General features: G+C 40.7%; 1 protein-coding gene across 1 annotated transcript in view; it reads right to left on the reverse strand.

The window, feature by feature from the left end:
• The window catches only part of SGCD (sarcoglycan delta), a 423,838-nt gene that overhangs the window by 195,543 nt on the left and 200,966 nt on the right, over nucleotides 1–27,329 (reverse strand). Inside the window, exon 3 of the mRNA XM_075856102.1 lies at nucleotides 8,408–8,539. The gene's annotated coding sequence lies outside the window, so the exon portion shown is untranslated. The remainder of the gene's footprint in view (nucleotides 1–8,407; nucleotides 8,540–27,329) is intronic.

Genomic DNA, 27,329 nt, shown 5'->3' on the forward strand with positions numbered 1-27,329 from the left:
GTGGTTTAGGTGGCATTAGTGTTGCAGGGTGCTGTCGCCATTTTTTTTTTTTTATATCTGCTAGATAGATAGATAGATAGATAGATAGATAGATAGATAGATAGATAGATAGATAGATAGTAAACACATTCTGACAGGCCAACAGGCCAAAACTCCCTGACCTTCGTAACAAAAGTCCCACCAGATCGAAACGATGACCCATCTGATCCTCAGGATTTTTATCCATCAATAAGTTTATGATTCAAATACTAAACTTTCTTCTGTGCATTGCAATTTTCTATAAATTGTTTGGTTGTCTCCATGTTTACTGTCCGTCCCTGTAACATCCAACAAGAAACAGATCCCTACATATTTGGATGAAGAGAACATCACTTTCATCAATCTTATCTTGACAGCAATATTCCGGGCTCTGATTTTGTGATATGCCGGTCTTTGAGAAGTGTCAAAAAAAACATACCGTGGAAATATGACACTAAATCGACACTGACATGCATCTTAGAACATCAAAAATTCTTAATTTCCTGTCAAAAATATGATGTCATTCTTTCCAATTTTCACACTGCTTGACCAAAAGGCTATCTTGCTTTCATGACACAAATTGAAAAAAATATTAGAAAGTAGGTCATATATTTCTGAGCCCTAACACTCGGAACCCCAAATAACTCGTGGTCTAACACAGCCTAATTTTACAAAAATTTTTATGTATTACTACCAAACAAGCAACATTAACCTTGCGAATTTTGGTGAAACCTAAAGGGATTTTGTCCACTATAGATTTTCAGGACATATCTAGCAGAACGGATGTCAGGGAACTGCCATTCTCCTAATAAGTGGGGGTCCCAGAGGTGGGACCACCACCTATCGAACTTGAAAGCATGTTCTGTGGATATGCCATGAATATCTGTTGAGGGTAAAAAGTGGATGTGCCCTAAACTCCTTTAAGCTGCTTTTACATTATTATCTTACTAGAAAGGTTTTATATATACCTTTATCCCTATTCTTTGTTGCATGAAGTCCTTTTGTACATTAGTGATCTTCAAAAACAGTCATACACATCTATGAAATGGAGAGTAAAGTCTAGCTGCTGATGACCAGATGACCTTTTAGAGTGGCCGTCAAAAGTTTAGTAGCCCCAGTGACTGACGGGGCAGCTTATGGCACCCTAAACACTGGTTAAGGGGACCTGCGGGTGCTCTCTTCCATCTATTTTAACCACCCTTAGGCTTTTTACAGATTCCTGTATCTAAAGTGCCACTGTCTTATGACATTTGTCTACTTTTGGACATTACTAACCAACGGAAGGTTGTAATTCCACCAGCCTGGAAATGATTGACCCCGTCCAATGACAATTAAATTATGAAAATGACTATTTATTATAGTATTCCACTTAGTTAATAATCCAGCAGTGATAGCGCCACCTAGGCGAATCACAATGTAATATGTATCAACAGCTGTAACCTTGGACAAGGAAAATTCAGCTACATTCTGCCTCTTATGTTCTTGACTACTTCAATACGGTCGGTATTGGGAAACAAATATTAAAGCTATGTTAAAATGGTTCTCCTTACCTCATCTAAATTTATTTTAGTAGAAATATTATCACTAGGGCACTAAGAGAATTTTTTTTTCTTGAAAAATCAGCTGTAGAATTGACGAATCTGATTTAGACAGACTGGTTGCTATGAACATGTTACCTAACAACCCCAATGAACTCAAAAGCAGTTGTCAGGCAGTGTAATCCTATCAACAATCCTGTCCGACCTGACTTAGTTGTTCAGTTCAAAGCTGGAATGGATCTGTGCTGACAGCAGAGAAGTGGTATCTTGCCGGCAGTCATACTCTACAATTTCCCATTTCATCTTGCATTATTAATCAGATTAATCTCTTGGCGCATATGTCAAACGCATCTATAGACTTAGAATTTACCGACAAAGGCCAAAAGTGTGGCCTCCATCCTGCGGTATACGTTGGGTATACAATTTTCTGGTGGACAGAAAAGCGTAGTCGACTACGCTATTTTATCTATAGGCATACAGCAAATAAACGTATACCATGCAGTTATTTTAACATGGGGGCCTATAATATACAGTATTTTAACATGGGAGCCTATGAATGACGTATGCCACTGTATAGCATATGTCACAGGCATCCGTTTAACGGATACGTTGGGAGCTTTTCAATAGCTTTTAATGACATATCCGTAAAATGGATACCAAGAGTCATGAAATTTTGCAATGTATCGGTTATACCAATACCATTATCTATGGTGATGGATGCCACTTTTAGGCATCTGTCGCAGCCTCCGTTTAATGTATACTGCCCGATCTTTTCTCAGCGTATACAGTACGTCAAACAGATACTATAAAACACAGTGTGAAAGTAGCCTAACTTGCCTATAGTCTCACAACCAGTGTTGGACTGAGGTTCCTTGGGCCCACCAGTGGAAGTGACTCTGAAGGTCCACACCCCATCTATACAGAACATGTACACCTCCACTTTTATTTGCATTGTAGTCTTTGTTGTAATCATTGTACACACGGGACATATTATCCGTAATATCTAATAGGTTATTGGTGAATAATCCCATAAGAAATAGATTCTAGTGGCAAAGTCAGCTCCAAATGAGGTTGTCTTCTGCTGAATCTTGGGGCCCATTATTGTTTCCACCAAAGGATCCTCCGGTGGGCCAGTCCGACCCAGCTCATAACACTAGAAGCTGACGTTTGAATTGCTACTATTGGATATAAGATATAATTAATATCAGCATCATATTTTTCTATAACCCCTCTGTGTGACACGTGAAAAATGCCTTGTATGTATAAAGGGAAAAATTTGCCTTCCAGCTACTAACCTCTGATACCATCAACTTAAACATCATTCTCTATTCTGCTTACCATGTTGTTTTTTCAGACTCGGATTACATTCATTCTGGAGTGTAATTAATCTCTCCTGTTACATTATATTATGACACAATATCCAGTTTACCACCTAAACCTTCCTTGCCCCTTCCATAAAATCTTGACATTAATTATTTCTTAAATGGCTAGGTCATATTTTTGTGTGTTTTTAATTGGCTTCTATGTATCGTATGCAAACATTTTAGTGGTTGTAAGTATGAAGTTCATTTTACATATGATCTAATTAACACAGTGATTCCCGTCAGGGACTTTAAAGTCCAGTTTATGGCACACAAAAAGGCAAGAAGAAATATGGCTGATGGCCTTTGGTGTCATGCTTAAAAAGGTTGTCCAGGATTTGAAAAACGTTCTTCCCAAAACTGCTCCACACCTATCCACAGGTTGTGTCTGGTATTGCAGCTTAGCCCTATTCTATTCAATGGAGCTGAGATGCAATGCCAGACACAACCTATGGACAGGTGTGGCGCTGTTTCTAGAAGAAAGCAGCAATGTTTTTTCTAATCCTGGACAACCCCTTTAATGAAAGGAAATACTCATGAAGACAACGGAGTGAATCAAACACTCCAATTTGCATACTTTCATATTTATTGAGCTAAAACGGGTTGTCTAGCATCAGAAAAAAAATCTTATTTTTAAGCAGAAACAGCGCCATGTCTGTCCCTTAAAGTGAATGGGGCTGAACTGCAATACAGCAGATGCACAGATGTGGTGCTATTTCTGGGGAAAAAAATGAATTTTTTTTCTAATCCTTTAAAGGAAACTCCAGAAGACATATGAAATCCTTCCCATTACCTTTTAACCTAGCCCACGTTATTAGTGTGTTCTTCACTTTCCCGAGGCTAACTCTAAATTGCTTTTTAGGAAGAAATAATCCAGTTTCTGCCTGGCATCTTAATTGCAGAAATAATTTTCTAATCAGTGGACCTGATAGCTACATGTCCCACAATGCCTTGCCCGAGGAAGGAACAATGATGCTAAAATATCATTACAAATTGTCAGCAAGAAACTGTAGAGCTACAGACCTAGGTTTAAGGAATGGTAAAAGGCACAGGAGAGGCTTCAGGCTGTGCCCTGTGCAGCAGCATTCATGTCACAAACATTGTGCAAAGAAGTGCTCTTAACTATTCCAACCAATAGATGGTTTAAAGTTAGACAAAAGTGTCTAAAGATGCGCCAAATTGATAATACATTATGAGCCGCTGTGATAGCTTTGGCTCATCTAGTCTAATTCTAATCCATCTGAAATTAAGATTTCGTAAATCTGCCCCATTCTGCCTTATATTTTATTACTTAGAAAGCTACGAGACAGCAGTGACATCAGACATTATGATAAAAGTTTAGAATTCACGTTAGGAACTATGGTATTCATCAGAGCTTCCCTTAAATTTTTACCACATTCACGTTATGGCACAGTAGTAAAGTAGGTGAATAAATTATTTTTTTTAAAGCGCCATTAACTTTAAGGGTACTGCACATATGTTGGTTGCCTGCAGCCTACAACATACTGGCTGCCTGCAGCCGCTACTAGGGGGAGCATCGAAGCTTACTGCATACTGTCTTGTTATGGATTTTTATATATAACAGTATACAGTTAGCTCTTATGCTCCCTCTAGTGGCAGCTACAGGCAGCCAGAATGTTATCTTTTAAATCTATGTCTATAAAGGGAATTTGGAGCACTGTACCAGCAAAACAAAGCTCCGATCACTATACAGATATATTAAGAAATTAACCAACACAGAATTTTCGACCTAAAAACAATGTGATGATTAAAGGTGGACATTCACTTTAAGGCGGCTAAATCCTCATAGAGGACTTATTTCCCCTCTACTAAGCCCTCTATTATACACATATACTCTATGAGCAAATGTTCTGAAATCTTATGCTCCAATGACTTAATCCTTCTGTGGTTTGCAATATGTCAAATCTCTGTTCAACGCAACTCAAAAATAGACTTTGACTTGTTAAGTCCCGTTTCGAGACCTATGTGCCAATAAACATTAGCGCAATGCTTCCATGCATGGACTATCATGTCCACCAGAGAATGATACAGCACGAATACCGAGCAATGTACAACACACTCAGTCACCTCTGCAAACAGCTGACATTTTTTTTTCTTTTTAGTCTTTAGAAGAAAGAGTCCAATCTCCAAATGCATTTTTTACGGCTGTAAATCTTTACGAAGTTCTGTAGAAGGTGGTCTGCAGCCGAACAGTTCAGGGGGTCATGACGGACAGGTAAAGCTAGGACAACATTCCCCTTGAAGCTTGCGGGGCAATGCTTTATTCAAGAACAGTTCCCCTTATCATGTCTGCCAGGGTAGCTGAAGAATTTAATAAGGAATCTTTTAAGCTTGGCTTTCATGGCTATTTTAAGCACTGCTTGCCAATTTACGTGCACTGGTACGGTTACACTCAGTGCCTCTCAGTTCCGCTAGCAATTTTCCCTCTGTTTTTCTCGCAGAATTCTCTGATCTGCTCCTGAAACTCAACTGATGTTTACTATATGAGTATAATAAATGTATCTTATGCTAAGTGCTCCCAACCTAGCCTGGCCTATTAGCGCATCTTACCCATACAGCAGATTGCACAGGATTTTTAAGCTACTGAGAACTCCCTTTGCCTTTGAAGACATATTTTTGCTGTTCTGTTTTTTGATGCAGTCATTATTTGTTTATTAGGTTCCTTGTGTATAATAGAAAAGATTGAAACGTGAAGATAAGGTTAAAGAGAGATTCCAACTGTTCCCAATGCAACGCTGGTACCAAAGGGTGGTATAGGTTTGTACCATGTTAATATCAACAGTAGAGATGAGTGAATTTGTTGAAACTCATTTCGGGGCTGATTTGATCAATTTGGCCGTCCGATTCGGACTATATAAATTTGGCACAAATCGAAAGCGTCCCAATTGCCCTGAAAACTACTCTTATTACTTACCCCTGTTCAAGGCCCCCTGTTCTCCCAAGATCGTCTCTGTCTGTAAACAGTGGACGGCGGCTGTGATCTTGTTCTATAGCTTTCAAGATAGCGGAGGTCATGGGATTTACTCACATAGCAGCCTCCCTGAATGCCTATTCTTCTGTGCCGGCACTGAAAGCATTCAGCGCATGCGCAGATACAGGCGCAGATACAGGCAGCAGAGTCTTCGTTCAGCGCCGGTGCAGGAGAACAGGCTTTCAGGGAGGCCAACTGCCATCTTGAATCACATTACGCAATATTGAGAGCTATGGCGGTCTTAGTAAATCACATGACCATTGCTATCTTGAATCAAAAGATCGCTGCCATCTTGAGAGCTAGAGCGGTCATGTCAGTAAATCACATGACCGCCACAACCTTGAATCACGTGACCGCTGTAATATTGAGAGCTATGGCGGTCATGTTGAACCCCATGACCGCTGCCATCTTAAAAGCTATAGAAAAAGGATTATTAAAGTCGTTTACTGTTTTCAGACAGAGCCGATCCAAGGGGAGCAGGGGAACAGCAGCGCAGGTAAGAGAAAACCTGATCCCGTGGCAGCAATTTTTCCACAAATTTGTGCGCTGCAAATCACAAAAGTTTTGGATTTTGCAGAATCTGAAGCTTTTGGGAAATTTGGACCAAATTCGATTGCTTTGGAATCGATTCGCTCATCTCTAGTCAACAGGTTCTTGAGCTGAACCGCCTGCCCCATCCACCCACCTGATATGTGGCCTGTGGGAACCAAAACTTTGATAGCTTTGGCTGAATTGTATTATTTAACTCTGTCTATGTGGGTTTTAAAGTTCTGTAGCAGAAAAATGAAAATTCAACTGCTTTAAATATATATTAAGGAATTAAAAGTCAGTGAAATGGTTATCATTCACTTTAAACGCAAATGAAAAATGATTTAAACCAATTTAAAGGAGTTCTCTGGATTTTTATGAATATTATTAATTCAGACAAGCATACATGTCCTCATACTTCATAACACAGGATCTGCACTAATTTGGTACATGGAAGCAGATCTTGGAAACCAGGTCATCAAAGACCTAGTAATTCCAGTGTGTCCACCATTGAGGTATGTAGACCTCCTCCATGGATGTGGTGGATGTAAACAAAAAGCAGTCTCACAAAGGGACCAGATTATTTCAGGACAGTCCTTTATATACGTGTTTTACTACTTACTAAAATCCCAAAGAACCCATTTAATTTGAAAAGCTCCAGCCAATAAATATATATTTTGCATGGCGCGGGCCAATGGCCTAAAAATCACTGATGGACCATTAAGGTTTCTAGAGTATCCTTTCCTCTTTCTTATACAGCTCAAACATGATTTGCAGTACTGTAAGGGGATTGCCATCTCTCCCTGTGCCAATTAACCTGTTTTTGGAATGTGGAAGGAAACCCACCCAATCACAAGAAGAACATACAAACTCCATGCAGATGTTGTGACCACCGGACCATCGTGTTGCCCATCCAGATACAAACACTTGCAATATTTTGTCACCCAATATGAACAATTGAGTTTTGGTTGATTTCGTTTCTATGCCTGAAACCCCCATGGCCCTTTTCCACTAAACCCTATGGCCCACCTTTCCTATCAACAAAATGAATAAATAGTCAACAGATGTCTTATCAATTTATAAGAACCCAGAGGAGCCATCAAGGTGTATCAAGCTACAAGAACGTCATTCAACATTCAACATTGTCCCCCTAGTGCAAGATTCTCAGTCTATGTGATAACGCCACCAATTTCACATTGGCTACTCAAAATTTCCCAAATCTCCAAACTTGAAGACCTTATCACATACCTCCATACACATTATTGACCCTCTACCATTTAATAACCCTGGAATTTTTACAAAACCTTACTCACTTGACAAGTAGGTGGTGTCTGCTTTGGACATGACCATTTTTGATATAAAGGACCCCGACGATAAACTGATCACAGTAGCCCCCAGCAATCAGCTGTAATCAGTTGGGGATCACACAGAAAGTGTTAATTTTCCCTGCAGCACCACCACAGGGGAAATGAAGCATTACACAATTCCAGCTGAAATCAATGGCCTGTTCATGTAATGTATGGATGTGCCAAGTCCTCCAGAGCAAGAGACACACTTTGTATCAGCTCTTCGATGCGAGACCTTCCTCTATTATTGCAGAATAACAAGGTATTTGAACATAAGTTTTCTAAACCAGACAACCCCTTTGCCAAGTTGTATCTCCAAAGAAGCATGAAAAACTGGGGGTGTCACCCGTTGGTTCCCGTTTTATTACTAACCAACTTTTCCTTGAGCATATTTGAGCTGCTGCTTAGTTATTAGTGAAGATGATTTATTAGGGAGTACGAAGGAACAATAATGACAATGGGGACCTATGCTTTTTGGTGGAGTTTCCCTTTAAATTTAGATTCAAACTAAATGAAAAGCTGCTTTATCATTGTAAGGCCATTGAATCATTCAAATAAATCAATTTGGATAACAAAGTGTTACATTTGCTTGGTGAATAAGTACGGTACCACTGTGAACCTTACCTTGATCAGTCCTAATCAGCTTTGGGCAGAATCCGTATCAAAGCATCTAGACGTAGGATGTTCGAAAGATGTGAGTAGAGTTTCTATACAAGACTCGTCCCTGTCCCAGAGGGGGGTCTATATCTGTTCCACCTGCAAATCAAGGAGAAATATATTGGGATGAACATTATAATGCTTGGGAACTTGAAACTTGGTGTCTGCCCTAAGGGTATTTTTGTTCTGACTTGTGGGAATAAAATACCTTTGCATATGAAATGTGTCTCTTCACTATACTGGAAACTCAAGAAGAGGAAAGAACACATTCAAGAGATTTTTTGTGGGTCACCTTCAAAGGCCCAGATATTTTAAAATATATAAGAAACATTTGCCAATCAGTTTTATGAACCCTTTGTGTTAGTTGTCAGATTCTTTAAATTAACCCTATGAAGTCAAGTTTTTCTTACCCTTTTATCCATGGAGATAACTGTAACTGACAGAATACAGAAATAAATAGGGGACATGTTAAAAACTCAATTACAGACATTGAGGAGAGGTGGTGCCGTTCCAAAAATCTTAATGGGGCACCGATCGTGCCAACACCCCCCTCATTCCCAGGACCAGGTCTTGTCCCCTTCCGTTTCCTTTCCTATGCCTTATTGGACAGAAGGACACAGTAGCCTTTACTTAAAGGGGTTGTCCCATCAGGGCAGCTTCTGTTTTTATGCCCTATTAGCCCCTATATTAGCTCAAACAACATCCATTATACAGGATTCGGCACATGCTTCCTATTGATTTCTATGGACGCCATATTACACTACATTTATATGTACATGTCAGAAACTTCTTCTGATGATAAAAGCTGAACTCCAGGGATTAAAGTAGGCGATCAGCTGCCATGGTGTCAGTTGCCATATGGAAAATCCCCTTTAAAGGACTTTGATGCCTGATTTTTTTTTCTTTCATCACAATTTGTAGCTCCTATATTTGTATGCTTACTATGACTTATGTGAAAATAGAAAAGAAAAACCCCATACATAAATTATATACTATACACACACAAACACACACAACTTCTTCATTAGAATGACTACTTGTAATACTACATTTCACCAGTAATGGCCGCTGCAGGAGAAACGAGCAACTGTTGCAACTTGCTGTTTGCCGGATGGCATGGGAGCGGCAACGGCTCTCATATTATCGTGGTCTGTGATGAGACAAACCCTTTCGTCAAGTCACTCAAGTACAAATATATAAAACTGTGTCAGTCGGCGCCATGGGTTCATATATTAACCATTGCTATTCCTCCTGTACTGCTCCCCCAATGGCTACCTACCATATTATAGTTCTTTGTAACATTTTATACCAAAAAAAAAAAAAAGAATATCTCCGATGACCTTCAATATTAGCCACAAGGACACAACAGCTTCAGATATAGAATTTTTGATTTCTTTCTTTTTGGAAAACAAAGGACACTAAAAAATACTAAAATATAAAATTTGCAGGAGGTTCATTTAGGGACAATAGTGGGATCCTACTTGCTGATAATTCATTCTATAGAATAATTTCTTTTTGCATCCTGGCAGTAAATTTGACCACAGGGGGGGAAAAAAAAGTAACAATTATTATCTCCTCATATTACACAGGCATTTCGTTTGATGCGGGAAAACATGCAGTTTAATTGCCTGATTTAGATCTTGTTGGCGAATAAAATAAAAAAAATTCAACTGAAACATTATTTTTAATTATGTTAATTTAGATCCGAAAAGCCGAATTTACAAAAAGCAATAGCATTAATTATTTATTTGCCTATTAAGGCTGAGTATAAATTATTAGGCTAATTGACTGACAGCATTTCTTAAATATGCTTATGAGTATATTCATGCTGTTGTGATAAGTTCACATTTCCCCTGCATCCTGCTCAGCTGTCACTTACTTCCAAAGTCTGTCACTCAAATCTACAGAGCTGTGGCAAAAAGCAAAATAATGGAAGCTGAGTACACAGGGAGATATTAAAATTCACACATGACACAAAACACCCAGGAGAGGAAGGAGGCAGAATTCTTTTTTTGCTGTAATATTATGGGAAAGGACTTTTAAAAGTATTCAATACCATATATACAATATTAAATTCTATGGGCTGCATATATTGGATCCGTATCACACAGATTCATAATACATCCATGTGCATGAGCCCTAAGCTCCAACCGCTATAAACATATAGTAAGAAATTAATCAGCACAGAATTTGGGACCTAAAAATGACATGATGAAAAAAGTGCACTTTAATTAGTATCTATCCCTCTATCTATCTATCTATCTATCTATCTATCTATCTATCTATCTATCTATCTATCTATCTATCTATCTATCTATCTATCTATCTATCTATCTATCTATCTATCTATCTATCTATCTATCTATGATATAAAAAGTTTACACACCCCTATTAAAATGCCAGTTTTTGTCATGTTAAGAAATCAGTACAGGATGATTAATTTCAGAACTTTTTCCACCTTTAATGTCACCTATAATCTGTACAATTCCATTGAAAAACAAACTGAAATCATTTAGAGGGGAAAAATAAACATAAAAAACAAAAATAATGTGGTTGCATAAGTGTGAACACCCTCTTATAATTGGGGATGTGGTTGTGTTCAGAATTAGCCAATCACATTCAAACTCATGTTAAGTAGTAGTCAGTACACAGCTGCCATTATTTAAAGTGATTCTGAGTAACCCCATATAAAGTTTGGCTGTTCTTTTAGGATTTTACTGACATTTTCTTTGTTGCATGTGACAGTAAAAGCCATTGTCCGTAAAGAGCTTACAACACATCAAAGGGATCTGATTGTTGAAAGGCATCAGTCAGGAGAAGGGTACCAAAGAATTTCCAAGGCATTAGATATACCATGGAACACGGTGAAGACGGTCATCAGGAAGTGGATTACATTTGGCACAACAGTGACATTACCAAGAACTGGACGTCTCTCAAAGCTTGATGAAAAGACAAGATGAAAATTGGTCCGGAAGGCTACCAAGAGGTCTACAGAAACATTAAAGGAGCTGCAGGACTTTCTGGCAGGTACTGGTTGTGTAGTGCATGTGACAACAATCTCCTGTATTCTTCAAATGTCTGGGCTGTGGGGTAGAGTGGCAATGTGGCCTTTACTAACAAAGAAAAAAATCAAAGCCCGGCTATGGTTTGCAAAAACCTGCATTAATTCTGCCTAAAGCATGTGGGTGTTATGGTCTGATGAGACCAAGGTTCAACTTTTTGGCCATATTTCCAAAAAGGGATGTTTGACGCAAAGCAAACACTGCACATCACCAAAGGAACACCATTCCCACAGTGAAGCATGGTGGTTGCAGCATTATGGAGCATTGTGGAGGCAGCATTATGGAGCATGGCGGAGACAGCATTATACATTGGGGCTGTTTTTCGGCAACTGGAACTGGGGCTTTAGCCAAGGTGGAGGGAATTATGAACAGTTCCAAATATCTGTCAATATTGGCACAAAACCTGCAGCCTCTACTAAAAAGCTGAAGATGAAGAGGAATTTCACCTTTCAGAATGACAAGGACCCAAAGCAGAATCTCCAAATCAACAAAAGAATGGCTTCATCAGAAGATCATCAAAGTTTTGGAATGGCCCAGCCAGAGCCCAGACCTGAATCCCATTGAAAATCTGTGGGGTGACGTGAAGAGGGCTGTACACAGGGGATGCCCTCATAATCTGACAGATTTGGAGCTTTTGCAAGGAAGAGTGGGCAACAATTGCCAAGTCAAGATGTGCCATGCTGATAAACTTCTACCCAAAAAGACTGAATGCTGTCATAATGTCAAAGGGCAATTCAACAACGTATTAGTTTATGGGTGTGCAGATTTATGCAACCACATTCTTTTTGTTCTTTATTTTTATTTTTCCACCCTAAAAGATTTCAGTTTGTTTTTTAATTGAATTGTACAGATTATAGGTGACATTAAAGGTGGAAAAAGTTCTGAAATATTCATCTTGGACTGATTTTGTAACATGACAAAAACCTGGCATTTTAACAGGGATGTGTAGACTTTTTATATCCACTGTATCTATCTAATATCTATTTATCTCCTATCTAGCCATCTATCTATCTATCTATCTATCTATCTATCTATCTATCTATCTATCTATCTATCTATCTATCTATCTATCTATCTATCTATCTATCATCTATCTATCTATCTATCTATCTATCTATCTATCTATCTATCTATCTATCTATCTATCTATCTATCTATCTATCTATCTATCTATCTATCTATCTATCTATCTATCTATCATCTATCTAATTGTGTGACTGCACAATTGGATAGCCTTGTGTATACAGTTTCAGTGCCTGTGATCCAAAAGTGAACAAGCCCTTTAAATAGTTTCTATTTTTTTTTGTAGTTTATTATTGTGTAATAAAAAAATGTGCAACATTCTAATATACTTTGTGAATCAATTCCTCACTATTTATAAGATCTCTGCTTGATGTCATTGTATGGGAACACTTGTTTACTGAAAGTCTGGCTATAATGTATCAGTGCAGGTAAAATGTATCATCCTGGAGTCCAGCTCACTGACAATTGTCACTAAACTGCGGATTGCTGCAAACATTGAGATGAGGCTCTGCCCTGCATAAGATTAGATGGAGATGCCCAAAAATGGCTGAATATATGCAGTTTATTATGAATGCTTTATAGAATAATTTTTTTCCCAATTCCCATATAGCACTGCCTTCCTATCTCTCTCTGCAAAGCATGTAGGTACAGATGGTAATGCGCCAGTGGCGTAGCTAGCGGGGGGGGGGGGGCTGCTCCCGCCATGTCTGCCGCCGCCACCGCCATGACCGTCGCAGCCATGTCACAATACTCTTCAATCCATCAGACGTGCTGCACGCTAGGCACACCTCTGGAGCAGAAGAAGCCAGCGTGCGAGGAGAGCAAGCAGCCCTCCCCAGTGAATGAATGGATGGATGGATGGAGAGAGGGATGATGGGGTTTGTATACAGGGATAATGGCTGTACTACTTATCATCCCTGCATATAACCCCCATCCTCCCTGTATTTACCAGCCATCATCCCTGTATATACCATTCATCATCCCTGTTTATAACCCCCATCTTACCTGTATATACTACCCAGGCTGCTATATATATGGAGGATAGGGGTTATATACAAGGATGATGGCTGGTATATACAGGCATGATGGGGGTTATATACACGGATGATGGCTGGTATATACAGGTATGATGGGGGTTACATATAGGGATGATGGGGTTACATACAGGGATGATAGCAGGTATATACAGGGATGATCGCTGGTAGGTATATACAGGGATGATGGGGTTTAAATACAGGGGTGATGGCTGGTATACACAGGGCTGATGACTGGTATATACAGGGATGATGGGGGTGATATACACTACCGTTCAAAAGTTTAGGGTCACTTAGAAATTTCCTTATTTTTGAAAGAAAAGCACAGTTTTTTTCAATGAAGATAACATTAAATTAATCAGAAATACACTCTATACATTGTTAATGTGCTAAATGACTAGTCTAGCTGCAAACGTCTGGTTTTTAATGCAATATCTAGAGGCCCATTTCCAGCAACCATCACTCCAGTGTTCTAATGGTACATTGTGTTTCCTAACTGTGTTAGAAGGCTAATGGATGATTAGAAAACACTTGAAAACCCTTGTGCAATTATGTTAGCACCGCTGTAAACAGTTTTGCTGTTTAGAGGAGCTATAAAACTGACCTTCGTTTGAGCTAGTTGAGAATCTGGAGCATTACATTTGTGGGTTCGATTAAACTCTCCAAATGGCTAGAAAAAGAGAGCGTTCATGTGAAACTCGACAGTCTATTCTTGTTCTTAGAAATGAAGGCTATTCCATGCGAGAAATTGCCAAGAAACTGAAGATTTCCTACAACGGTGTGTACTACTCCCTTCAGAGGACAGCACACAAACTCCTCTGTCAGGGAAAAGATTAAACAATAGTAAGAATGGATAATATAGCAGCATATACAGCACAGGACTCATTCAGTATGATGGCCACTATAATTAGAATGCAACTCTTCAGTTGTAAACAAGCGTTGGGGTGGCCCACTGGGTTGGGGCCCACTCAGATATGTTTCGCCCCCTGTGTGCTAAACCGATAGCTATGCCTCTGTACTGCGCCCCTGTCTCTCCCTGTAAATGACGAAGGCACAGATAGTACTGCCTCCCTACCCCTCACTGTAGATGATGTAGGCACATATAGTACTGCCTCCCTGTCTCTCCCTATAAATTATGTAGGTACAGATAGCACTGCCGCCCTGTCCCTTCTTGTAAAAGATGTAGGCACATATACTATTGCTTCCCTGTCTCTCCCTGTAAATGATGCAGGCACATATAGTATTGCCTTCTGTCTCTCCCTGTAAATTATGTAGGTACATATAGTACTACCACCCTGTCACTCCCTGTAAATGATCTCCCTGTAAATTATATAAGCACATATAGTACTGCTTCCCTGTTTCTCCCTGTAAATTATGTAGGTATAGATAGTACTGCATCCCTGTCTTTTCCTGTATATGATGTAGGCACATATAGTACTACCTCCACATGTCTACCTGTAAATGATATAAGCACATATAGTACTGCATCCTTGTCTAAATTAAATAGGTAAATATAGTACTACCGCCCTGTCTCTCCCTGTAAATGACCTCCCTGTAAATGATGTACGCACATATAGTACTGCTTCCCTGTCTCTCCCTGTAAATGATGTACGCACATATAACACTGCCTCCCTATCTCTCCCTGTAAATGATCTCCCTGTAAATGATGTACGCACATATGGTACCACCTTCATATCTCTCCCTGTAAATTATATAAGCACATATAGTACTGCATCCTTGTCTCTTCCTGTAAATGATGTAGGTACAAATGGCACTGCCACCCTGTCTCTTCAAGTAAATGATGTAGGTACAAATAGTACTGCCTCCTTGTCTCTCCCTGTAAATTCTGTAAGCCTACAGGGGCCCAGTTCCTAAAGGAGCCCACTGTCATCTTAAAAATAGCTTCCTACTGTCTACGGTCTTCTCGTCTCGCCAAGTAAATGATGTAGGTACAGATACTTTTGCCTCCATGTGTGGTGAGTCCTGCTACAGCCTTTCACACTGATTCACCCAGCACTAGGCTATGCAAGCCGGAAATCCTGATAGGGAAGTCAGAGAGAAAAATAATACATGGCTGCTGGGCTCAGAAACTGGAAAATGAATATTTCATGAAGAAAGTGGATTGCCCATCCACATGTAACGTTACACGAAGAACCATATTGTAACTGAAAAATTTCTTAACTAAATCTTATTTTCCCTATCAAAGGAAACAAATCTGGAAGAAAGGGAGCGTCCGAGTTTTTAGATGGGTTTACACATTCTTTGCACAATATACAGTATAACATAAAATAAAATATATACAATATAGTGTGTGAACGTATAAGCACTGTGAAATTGCCCAGTGGGAATAAATATATTTCCTGTAAAGTGTTGTGTACACATTGCGAAGAGACATTTCCTTCTCCCAAAAGATCCTGTAGTCTAAATGTTCACACGGGGTAATTTGCCGAGTTTTTTGACGCGGAAACCGCGTCGCAAAACTCGGCAAAAACGGCCCGAGAACGCCTCCCATTGATTTCAATGGGAGGCGTCGGCGTCTTTTTCCCGCGAGCAGTAAAACTGCCTCGCGGGAAAAAGAAGCGACATGCCCTATCTTCGGGCGCTTCCGCCTCTGACCTCCCATTGACTTCAATGGGAGGCAGGAGAAAGCGTATTTCTCGCTGTTTTATGCCCGCGGCGCTCAATGGCCGCGGGCGAAAAACGGCGCGATAATTGCCGCGAAAATCGGCGTGCAGGGAGAGGAATATCTGCCTCAAAGTTCCAAACGGAAATTTGAGGCAGATATTCCTCCCCCAAAATACTCCGTGTGAACATAGCAGTCACCTTATAAAACGAATATCAAGAGTCACTCACATTTCATAAGATCTACAATACAAAGACACGCAATGAACTTGAGATAATGTAAGGATGTGAAGACTGTCAGTGCCGATTCCATTAGTGTATATTGGATCTGCTTGTATTTTGTCATTCATTTATATGGAAAACACTACAGATTTTTGCGTAGTCTAATCCAGAGTTAATATTTCTCCCGATGGCACAACAGTCTGTATCAACATGCTGTTCTTTCCGTTATAATGATGATTACCATTATTAACAGTCATTTATATAGCACTGTGTTATTCCGTGGGAAGCACCGAAATGACATATGGAAACAGAACAAACAGATGGAATACTCTTCCTATACATTACTGCCGTACATAGCTGCCATTCATGACAGTCAGGTGTGACTATATTACGTAACGTTACCAAACTTAAATAACACACTCATATACTGAATGTCTCCTCCATTGTACTCATTGTACATTCTGTACATTGTGCATACAGTTTGTACAAATAGTACATTAGGCTCTATTCACACTAGCGTTATGGCTTCCATTCATAATGGCACCATGACAGCAATGCGGGACAACTTTTTCAAACAGATCTTAATGAAACTGGACAGATCCCATTAACTTATAATAGGTCCCCTTAGTCTTCCGCCCAAATTTTTGGGTGTTTTTGATGGCAAGAATAGCACTGTAGACTGCACTATTCCAGCCGTAAAAATTATCATTACCCCTAAAGGAAAAAGCATGAGGAACTGTTGAAACAAAGTCTTTTGGCGCTGATTTTGATGCGAAAACTGCGGCAGAATCAGCGCTAGAAAACAGCCGAAATTGAGCCCTATTGATTACAATGGGAAGCAGAGGTGTTTTTTTTCCAGGGCAGCATTTGGCCGCTTCCTAGAAAAAAACAGGCATGTCCTTTTCTGAGTAATTTCTGTAATTTTCGAGCATTTTTCACAGCTTTTTTTTGCCTGCTTTCCTTGCATTAGCTTCAATGGCTGTGGGCGAAAAACACTGCAAAAACTGTGCAGACAGTTCAAAATCTGCCTCAAAATTCCTGAAGGCCTGCGTCAGCACCCGGCGAACACGGGCAAATGCCTGGGCCCACTACCCTTTGGGGGGCCACTTGGCTGCTGGGTGCTTTACACTGCTGCTGCCGTCATGGCTACTCCAGGAACAGAATCCCCAGCCAGAGCGTTGCCGACGCACTGGCCAGTGATTCCTCTCCTGGTGGAGCCCCTGACCACTGTCCATATATGGACAGTGACATCAGGGGCTCCCTCTTGGAGCAGAATACCCGGGCAGGCAACCCGGGAGTAGCTGTGGATACTACTCCAAAAGCCACAATTACCACGTGGTCTCGTCTGATCGGTGGATCCACAGGTTTGTTCTGGTAAACCTCTGGGAAACTGTATTGGGAAGAATGATTTAATGTAAAGTCTGTGTGAGTTGTTTTCTATACAGGTTCCCAGGTGGGTCATGACTACTGCCACCCAGGACCAGGCAGGAAGCAGGAGCAGACTGACAATAGACCCCCATGGATCCCACGATCAGCAGGGTGAGACTTTGGAGCTGGGGTGGGCACCGCCACTCGTTTTGAACATATGCAACTCTAGCAGTTCAAGCCTGGGTCAGTTTGATCTGCAAATATAATATTGTGCTGAGTTCTTTGCAAGCTGCCTAGAGTTATTCATGGAAAATAACAGGTTAACAGTACAAACATTAGCGTGTGGAGCTGAAGCTCCTTATGAATATTCTAACATTTCAGCAGTGAAATCTGGGGAGGATATTCCACCTCACATGCTGAGCCCAAATAATCATAGCAAAGAGAACGAATGAGAAAACTGCAAAAAAGCCATAGTAACACACTGCAGGAGGCTTATACATAGCTGTATGTGGTAAAATTATAACATAATGAACAACAAATTACAAATAGTATTTTTTTTAAAACAAAAACTAAAAAAACATTGGATCAGATTCTATTGATCCAGTCCAATCAGCTTACAATGAAGATTGACATGAATCAGATCTCAATATACATTGTTTCTGGACTCCACCTCTCAAGTACAGGTCCCAATGGGTCATGATTTGGGGATTTCCTTACCGTTGATTTCATTAGTGTTATTACAATAGTAGATTACAAAAGTATTCTCTCTATGGGTGATTCCTAAAGCGTTCCCTGTTAGGAGTTATTGAGGATGGATGTTGAGAATCACTGTTGTGTCAGTAAACGTATCACCTGATTTGATGTGTCTATCATGTGGTTGCACTTTAAAAATGGCCAAAAATGTGGCCATATATGCCATACACTTTCCGAGAATGTCAGACAGTCAAGTAATGTGTCTTGGTTGACAAAACCCAAGAATTTCTCTGGGGCTAACCAACAGAGTGAGCACACTAATGGCCTAAACTATGCAAAAAAAAATCAGATCTCTAGGTATGGGGCTATATGCACTCAAGTATACAGTATGTCTACATGAAGCAAGTCCATAATTGAGAAATGTGTACGTAGAACCCTATGTACATAGGTTTCCTCTAAGATTGTGAACGTACTCCACTGATCTGCTCTCCCAAAGAAGAGAATAATAAAGTTTGTCATATCCACTGTTCCCTTGATGCTGGCCTCTGAGGATTACCACTCCAGTATTTTGATCTTAGTACGATGATGTCCATAATGACGTCACATTACTTGACTGTGTAGGCCAATTGCAGTTAGGCATAATAATGTTTATCAAGATCACATAACTGTAGCGGGAATTAAAACAGCCTGCTAATATCTTTGCGTATACAACTCATATGAGGACTAATGGGTTATTTATGAATGGACCTTAAAAAGTAATAGACCCAAATGTCAGTTGATCTGCTTCAAAGTCAGCCTCAGAGTTAAGTTGTCCTGCTGGACCTCATGGACAGTGTTGTTAGAGTTGTCTTGTTGAACCTTATAGGCTGTGTTGTTGCGGTTGTCCTGCTGGACCTCATGGGCTGAGTTGTTACGGTTGTCTTGTTAAACCTTATGGGCTGTGTTGGTAGGGTTATAATGCTGAGTCATATGGGCTGTGCTGATGGGGCTTTCCTGCTGAACTTAATGGGCTGTGTGGTTGGGGTTGTCTTGCTGAACCTTATGAGCTGTGTTGTTGGGGTTGTCCCTTCTGAATCTCATGGATTGTGTTGTTAGGGTCGTCCTGCTAAACCTTATGGACTGTGTTGATAGGGTTGTACTGGTCTACTTCATGGGCTGTGTGGTTGGAGTTGTCCTGCTGAACCTTATGGGCAGTGTTGTTGGGGTTGTCCTGCTGGACCTCATGGGTTGTGTTGTTAGGGCTGTCCTGCAGAACCTTATGGGATGTGTTGATGGGGTTGTACAGCCTGACTTCATAGGCTGTGTTGTTGAGGTTGTCTTGCGGGACCAAATGGGCTGTGTTGTTTTGGGTTGTCTTGCTGGACCTCATTGGCTGTGTATCTTGCTGGACCTCTTGGGCAGTGTTGTTGGGCTTGTGCGGCTGGACCTCAAGGGTTCGGTTGTTCCAGGCCCTGTTATTGTGCCAGGGAATGACCCACTACAATATTCTCTGTTGGACCAGCTCAACAATTATAACAATTTCATTATATACTCATACAGTATATATCTCACAGCATCTCAGCTTTCAAGCTGTCCTGCCAATCAGCATTACATGTCGCAACATTGAAGATATGAAGAACCTTAAATTTAAGGCCCTTCACCCTAGGGCTTTACTACATGATGTTCCCAAAGATTTTATGTGTTCTCAATAAAGTCAAACACCATATAAGAACACTTGATGAGGCTCATGAGGCCTTCAGCACAGCAAGGTTTCCAAATCTCTCTACTCTATCATTTTATTTATGACGAAAACTGTCATTTATTACATGAAGAGCTGTTGAAGTAACGTAGTTGTCTTCAAGTGTACACTTCAGGTAGAACTCTTTGAGGTTTTGCAAATTCAGCGTAGACCACTATAATTTCCTCCATGGAGGAATAAGGTCAAGAACAGCTTCTTAGTGGCATTGTATTTCTTGTCATGTCTACATGAGAGGGAGAAATAATTGTTGGCATTTATTTTATTTTTTTTGGAAGGAAATGGTTGATGTAAAAAACTAAATTACTTTGGAGTTTTCCTCCTTTTTGCTTTAAGGCCCCATGCACATGAATGTGCTTTTGCGGCCGCAATTCCTCCGAAAATCCACGGGAGAATTGCGGCCCCATTCATTCCTATGGGGCCATGCACACGACCGTGGTTTCCACGGTCCGTGCATGGCACGGGAGCCCGGACCGCAGGAAGAACGGACATGTCTTATTACGGGCGTGTTCTGCGGCCCAGGCTCATAGCAAATAATGACTAGACTAGATTGGTCAGTATATTTACCACAGTATTTATATTGAACTATTCTTAGTCCTTATCTCCACCAGTGGAAAAAACAAGATGATGACTCCCCATAGCAAAAATATAGAGCAACATAGTTAGGCCCCATGCACACGACCGTATATTTCATCCGTAATTAAGGACCCAGTATTTTTACGGATGGGCGTTTCAATGCTGAAAAAATTATAGAACCTGTCCTATTCTTGTCCGTAATTACGGCATGGACTCTCCCATAGAAGCCTATGCGTGCTTCCGTAAATACGGATGTCTATGGATGTGCATCTGTAAACTGTCCGTATTTACAGAAGCGTTGCTATGCAACATGTTGGTGACATCATTTGCAGCGTCCCTCTTTTTTTACGGATCCGTATATACGATTCAAATACGGATGCAATACAGACTGTATTTACGGACAGTATTTACGGATAGATGAAAATACGATCGTGTGCATGGGGCCTAAGGGTATAAAAAGGCCATACAATTCCAGAGGTATAACTTGATGCTTCTGGGCCCTAAAACAAAATTTGTAATAAGGGCCCCCCAACCTTCATGTTTCATTTATAGTACTGCTGTCCCCAAGTGGCAGAGGTGCCATGGGGTGTGACTGCAACTTCTGCACGCCTTATAGTTACACCCCTGTCTAGCGTAACCTATTATCCTACATTGTTGAGCCAGTGTTTCACAAACCTGTCATCAAGGAGCCCAACAGGCCATGTCTTGAGGATTCGCCAGGTGATTTAAACAGTTTCCCTAAATCAACAATTAGCACATGTGTTACCACTATGGGAAACCCTCAAGACATGACCTGTTGGAGGTCTCCGAGGACAGTTTTAGGAAACACTGGTCCAGATGAAAGCAAAACAACCTCAGAAAGATAGGCACTCCTGATTCTTATTATCCTTATACTGAAATGATAAACCAAAAGGTTCACATAATTTTTAACCTTAAGGGTAACAAAAAACGTCTGAAAAAACGTATTTTTACGGGGCGTCTTTTTACGCTGCATTTTTTGAAAATGAGGCGTAAAAAACGCACCATCGGAACAGAACGCCATATTTCCCATTGAAATCAATGGGCAGATGTTTGTAGGCGTTCTGCTTCCGATTTTTACGCCCCGAAAAACGGCTGAAAATAGCCCGTGTAAACATACCCTAAGGGTATGTTCACACGCTTAGCAAAAAACGTTTGAAAATACGGAGCTGTTTTCAAGGGAAAACAACTTCTGATTTTCAGACTTTTTTAAGCAACTCGTGTTTTTCGCTGAGTTTTTTACGGCCGTTTTTGGAGCTGTTTTTCTATAGAGTCAATAAAAAACGGCTGCAAAAAACGGCTCAAGAAGTGACATGCACTGCTTTTTCGCAGGCGTTTTTTTACGCAGCCATTTTTCAAAACGGCCGCGTAAAAAAACACCCGTTGGAACAGAACGCCGTTTTTTGCATTGAAATCAATGGGCAGATGTTTGGAGGCGTACTGCTGCCGATTTTTTGGCCGTATACGGCCTGAAAAACGTCCGAAAATAAGCCATGTGAACATACCCTAAGTATACATTCACACGAGTGTAGTTTTCCTGCCGTTTTTCACGTCCGAGGTGCACTCGTGCAGGACGCGTTGTCACGGATCCCCCATACACTAGAGTCTATGTAGAGATACGTGACACACAGGAAAATAGGACATGTCCTATTTTTTCATGGACCCTTCACATGCTGAAACAACGGTCGTGTGAACGGCCCCATTGAAATACACGAGTCGTTTTAACGGCCAGTCATACTGAGGAGATATACACTCATCTGAATGAGCTCTTAGTTTGTTGGATCATTTTGAAGACACAATGAATGGAAAAGTCTAAAGTCTACAATCTTGAGCCACGTCTTTGTAATTTTGTTAGTATAAATCTTGTGGAGTTTATAGATAAATAAGTTTCTCCTTGGCCATTTATAGTCTAGAGATGTACGGTATGTTCATGTGATGACTTACCAAATGACCTGCTAAAACGAGGCAGTAACGAGAATAAACAAGTCTCTTATATAATTATGCCAATGTGTTTGTGCAGTGAGTATTCTATACTATTCACCGGATATCTTATAGATAATATAGTTCACGTCATACTTCTGTTGCCTGGGAGATAAAGCTTGTATCTCAGGGTCTTACAAAGTGTTGGCACTCTAAATAGCTAACTGGGTTAATGCTAACATTGCAAAGTAGTCAAAGGAAAGAATGAAGCATTACTAATACTGTAGAGGATATTGGGAAATACAAGGAATTCTTTGGTTTGGACAACATTGGACAATCCCTTTTTGAAAGAAGGGTCACATGATGATAAGCTGATCACAGAGTGCTGAGATCCCCAGTGATCAGCAGTAATCTGTGAAAGAACCTGGCAACAAGTGTTCAATGTCCCAGCAGCGCCACCACAGGGAGAAAAATGCATTGCACAATTTATATTTTAATTAATGCTCTGTCTGTGTAATGCATAGATGTGTCGGGTCCTCCAGTGCTGCTTGCAGCTGCTCCCCACTAATAGATCATGGTCCTTAATGGGTTATCAAAAACAGATAACCCGTTTAAGTGACAAAAGGGTAAGATGTCCAGAAATTTATTTGTACTAACTAATAACATTATTGCTGAGTCCTTTACTTGGGAGAGAAGGGACAAAGCTGAAATTGATAGGACAGGAAGGAACGGGAAGAAGGACAGGCACATGTGAAAAAAATCTTCAGGTCAAGTTATCAAACGGCATAATAAAGCTAACCATGGTCTGATACGAAGATCAACAGATCAAAAGGAGTAGAAGTAAAAAAAACATTGTAACTAATGGATTAATGGTTGACCATGCCATCTGCTATGTAGACAAGGAGGAATATGTTCAGGCCACTGTTTGGCAACAAAGCAAATGGTCCATGTGTGACAACAAAGGATCTCCGGGCTCTTGAGAAGATCTGGTGATGGTTCTCATGTTGACATAAAGCACTGGTAATACCTATTACTACTCAGTATTAACAATTCTGGTCCATGATGCCAGGAAGAAGAAAATGGTGGCGGAAACCCAGCACTGAATTGTTAATTTTTAATTCAATCGTTTTTTTTTTTCGTTCACATCTGTGTCAGGGTATCGTTCTGACGTTCCGTCCGAGCCTCCCATCAGAACAGAACCCTGACTGGGACATCACCATTGATTTCAATGGTGACGGATCCGGTGCAAATGGTTTCCACTTGTCTCTGTTATGCAAGGGTTCCATCGTTTTGACAGATTGAATACCGTAGTCGACTGCGCTATCCATTTAGTCAAAACGACTGAACCCTTGCATAACTGAGACAAACAGAAATCATTTGCACCGGATCCGCCACCATTGAAGTCAATGGAGATGCAAACCGGTTTCCGTTTGTTTCAGTCAGGGTTCTGTTCTGATGGGAAGCTCCGACGGAACGAAGCCCTGACGCAGATGTGAACGAAGCCTAAGGAAGGAGAAAGCTCAGAAATGGGAATATTAGGAGAAGTCATATTTGAGGATGGAGGATTAAGGACAGGTCCTGAACAGTAAGATCATGGGCCAGGAGATAAAGGGCAGGGTAATAAAGGGTAACTACAAAAAGTTGAGAAAGATCAAAACATAAGCTGGGAACATAGAGAATTTTCTTAAGGAAACACAAGAACCAACCAACTAACCAACCAACCAACCAACCAACCAACCAACCACCCAACCAACCAACCAACCAACCAACCAATCAACCAACCAGGGCTCAGTCTTTCCAATTACACAAACTGGAGTCAATAAGAAGGATCAGTAGAAAGGTTGCAAGGAAAAGGCAGTAGATAGGGCGCTGAAGATCTGACTTTAGAGAGCAAGGAAACCGAAGAGCAGAAGAGAGTAAGGTCAAGATCAAGGTCAGTAGTCGGATGGAGATAAAAAGACAACATATAAGAATGAATAAAAAGGTCACATAGTAACTATATACAAGCAAATCATATCAAGCAATTGCACTACCACTAAGTGGCTTACAGTAAATACTCCACATCTCCGGGATTGCATTTAAATATTATGGGTATACCCTCAGTGGCGGCTGACTTGACTTCCCAGCATAGGATGGATACAGGTAAGCGGGAGAATGTGATAAGTGTGCATTGTTCTGTGCACATAGCAAGATGCTTTTGAATTAGTGATTATAGTAAGACCAAACAGGAGCCCCCTGGGAGCTGGAAACTCTCCAGTCCTCCAGTGAAGAATTTATACAGAACCTGCTGACTCCACAAGAGATATTAAGAAAATGATGACAATAGTACCGGTTTTCAACAATGGCAAGAGGGGGTGGGGGGCTTACAAGCTGATTTACCAGAGAGAAAAAAACCACACATTAAATATACAGGTACAGTCGATATTGTACATATGTTGGGGTTAGAATTAACTCTGCACTGCCCAATGTGCTGCAAACATACAAGGATTTGCAGGATGCCAAAGTACCGGTGCAGTGGGAATACTAGTATTTATAAATAAAGGGGCCCCCAGCCCAACGACCATAGGTAAGCATCGGCTGGGTACTGGGACAGGGGCTTATTGGTGGCTGGCACCCTGGGGGCATCTGTGACTGGCACTCTGGGGAGTATCTATGTTAGGCACCTGTACCTGGCACTCTGGAGTAAATATAAGGCACTGTGTGAGCACTTGACACCCACAGGGGCAGCCCCGGCTGGTATAGATTTTTAAGAGAGCATTGGAAATAAAAAAAAACGTCAATGAGAAAAACGTGCCCAACAACGCAATTGATACTTTTCGGCTGACGCGTGAGGGAAGGGGAGCGTGTACCTCTTTTTTATGTTATCAAATGTTGGAGGGAAAATATTTGGACGAAAGAAGGGTCAACTTATGAATTCTTTGAACTGGGCCCACTTGAATCAAGACACTATTAAATCTTTTGCAATTAGGTCATCCCTTAGCACAGGTATTGGTTGTTTTTATATACCCAGAGTATGACTATGGGCAATGCAGTTGACGCTGTCTCTTTTTGAAACTTTATTCCATCCCTTCAACTATCCAGCAGCCTCATCTCTGCCATTGTCAGCTATAATGAATAGCCCATGGTGAAATCTAAGAACTAATTTAAACTTCATTGTTTCTAACAAACTTGTTAATTTTGATAAACATTCCTATTAGTATCTTCTGGCAGCATATTAATGTACTGTCCGCTTTCATTTCCTACCTCATTCCTATATGTCCTTGGAGCAGGAGCATTAAAGATCTGGCATACCAAGTACTGAATACATCATTAGAAAATCGTCCCGCAGCCCTTTAAATGGAACTCATCATTAGGACAGGCCCGGTGGATTAAAGGACAGTTTGGGAATAGCTATAGGGTGTGCAGAGGAAGCAGGCTTAAATGCCCCTCTGCCACAGAAAAATACCCCAGTATTATAAATGGCACATGGTAGGTGGGGGGGGGGCTCTATTACATATTTTGCATTGGAGTCCAGAAGCTTCAGGTTACAGCTCTGCAGCTCAATCTTCAAAAGTTTCAGCAGTGCTAATCACCCCAATAATGACCTATGTGTCAGCACCCCTCTCCTGGCTAACTTGCTTTTGTACTGTACATCCAAGAAAATTTGAAAGGGATCTCTATGGAGAGGGATGCCACCACACGTGCTCATTGTCAAATATGGTAATCTTCATTCAGCTAGAATATAGATAGGCTACAAATAGCGTCTCTCGTTCTAGAGGACCGGGCAAATCCGTGGGTTACATGAACAGCCTTTTGATTTCCATGTGCACCGTGTCATGCTTAATTTCCCCTGTGGGGGTGCTGCAGGGAAATTGAACACCTGATGACGATCACTGGGAGACTCAAAGAAAAAGGGATATATTATAGTTTGATATTAGGGATGTGAGTCGTCTACAACAGTACAGTCCAAGCAATCAAAACAAAGAGTGGGGTGTCTCTCCTAGATGGAATACATAACTCCTAATGGCCTGTGGAGGACAAAGAGGACCACCGACATACATACAGTATTAGAGGGCAAGAAAAGATAGAGAAATAAAAAACCAAAAGGGGAGGGAAGGTGAGATAGAGGGAAGGGTCTTAAGTGCCAAAGAAAGATTCAGAAAAAAGATAGCATCATAGATCCAGCTCCATCTGTCAGCAATCGGCATAGGGTTACACTGCAGTTCTCTCTAAAACACCCAATACAATTCAAGTATACAGCAAGAAACAAGGCTATGGGCTATACTTACCTATTTAGGGGGAATAATGATGGAGATACTGATAGCATCATGCGTAATGCGCCATGCAAAATGTTCAGATATATGCCACACCCCTTTACATAGACCACACCCCAAATTGATACCCTTGAACCCTAATTAGTGCACATGACCATAAAATTGATTCAGACTCCTTCATCAGACTCCAATCTCAGACTTCAGACCCCAAAGTGAATGCTGATGCACATTGACGAAGTTGAGTTCTGTCAATAAGTCATAGCAGGGAACTCACTGTTGGCTTTGGCATCTGAGTGATACTGGAGGACAGCAAGAAGTGCGAACTCTGGGAGACTTGCCTATACTTCAGGAAGTCTAGGAGGT

This window comes from Rhinoderma darwinii, chromosome 3, assembly GCF_050947455.1.
Source record: "Rhinoderma darwinii isolate aRhiDar2 chromosome 3, aRhiDar2.hap1, whole genome shotgun sequence".
NCBI lineage: Eukaryota > Metazoa > Chordata > Amphibia > Anura > Rhinodermatidae > Rhinoderma > Rhinoderma darwinii.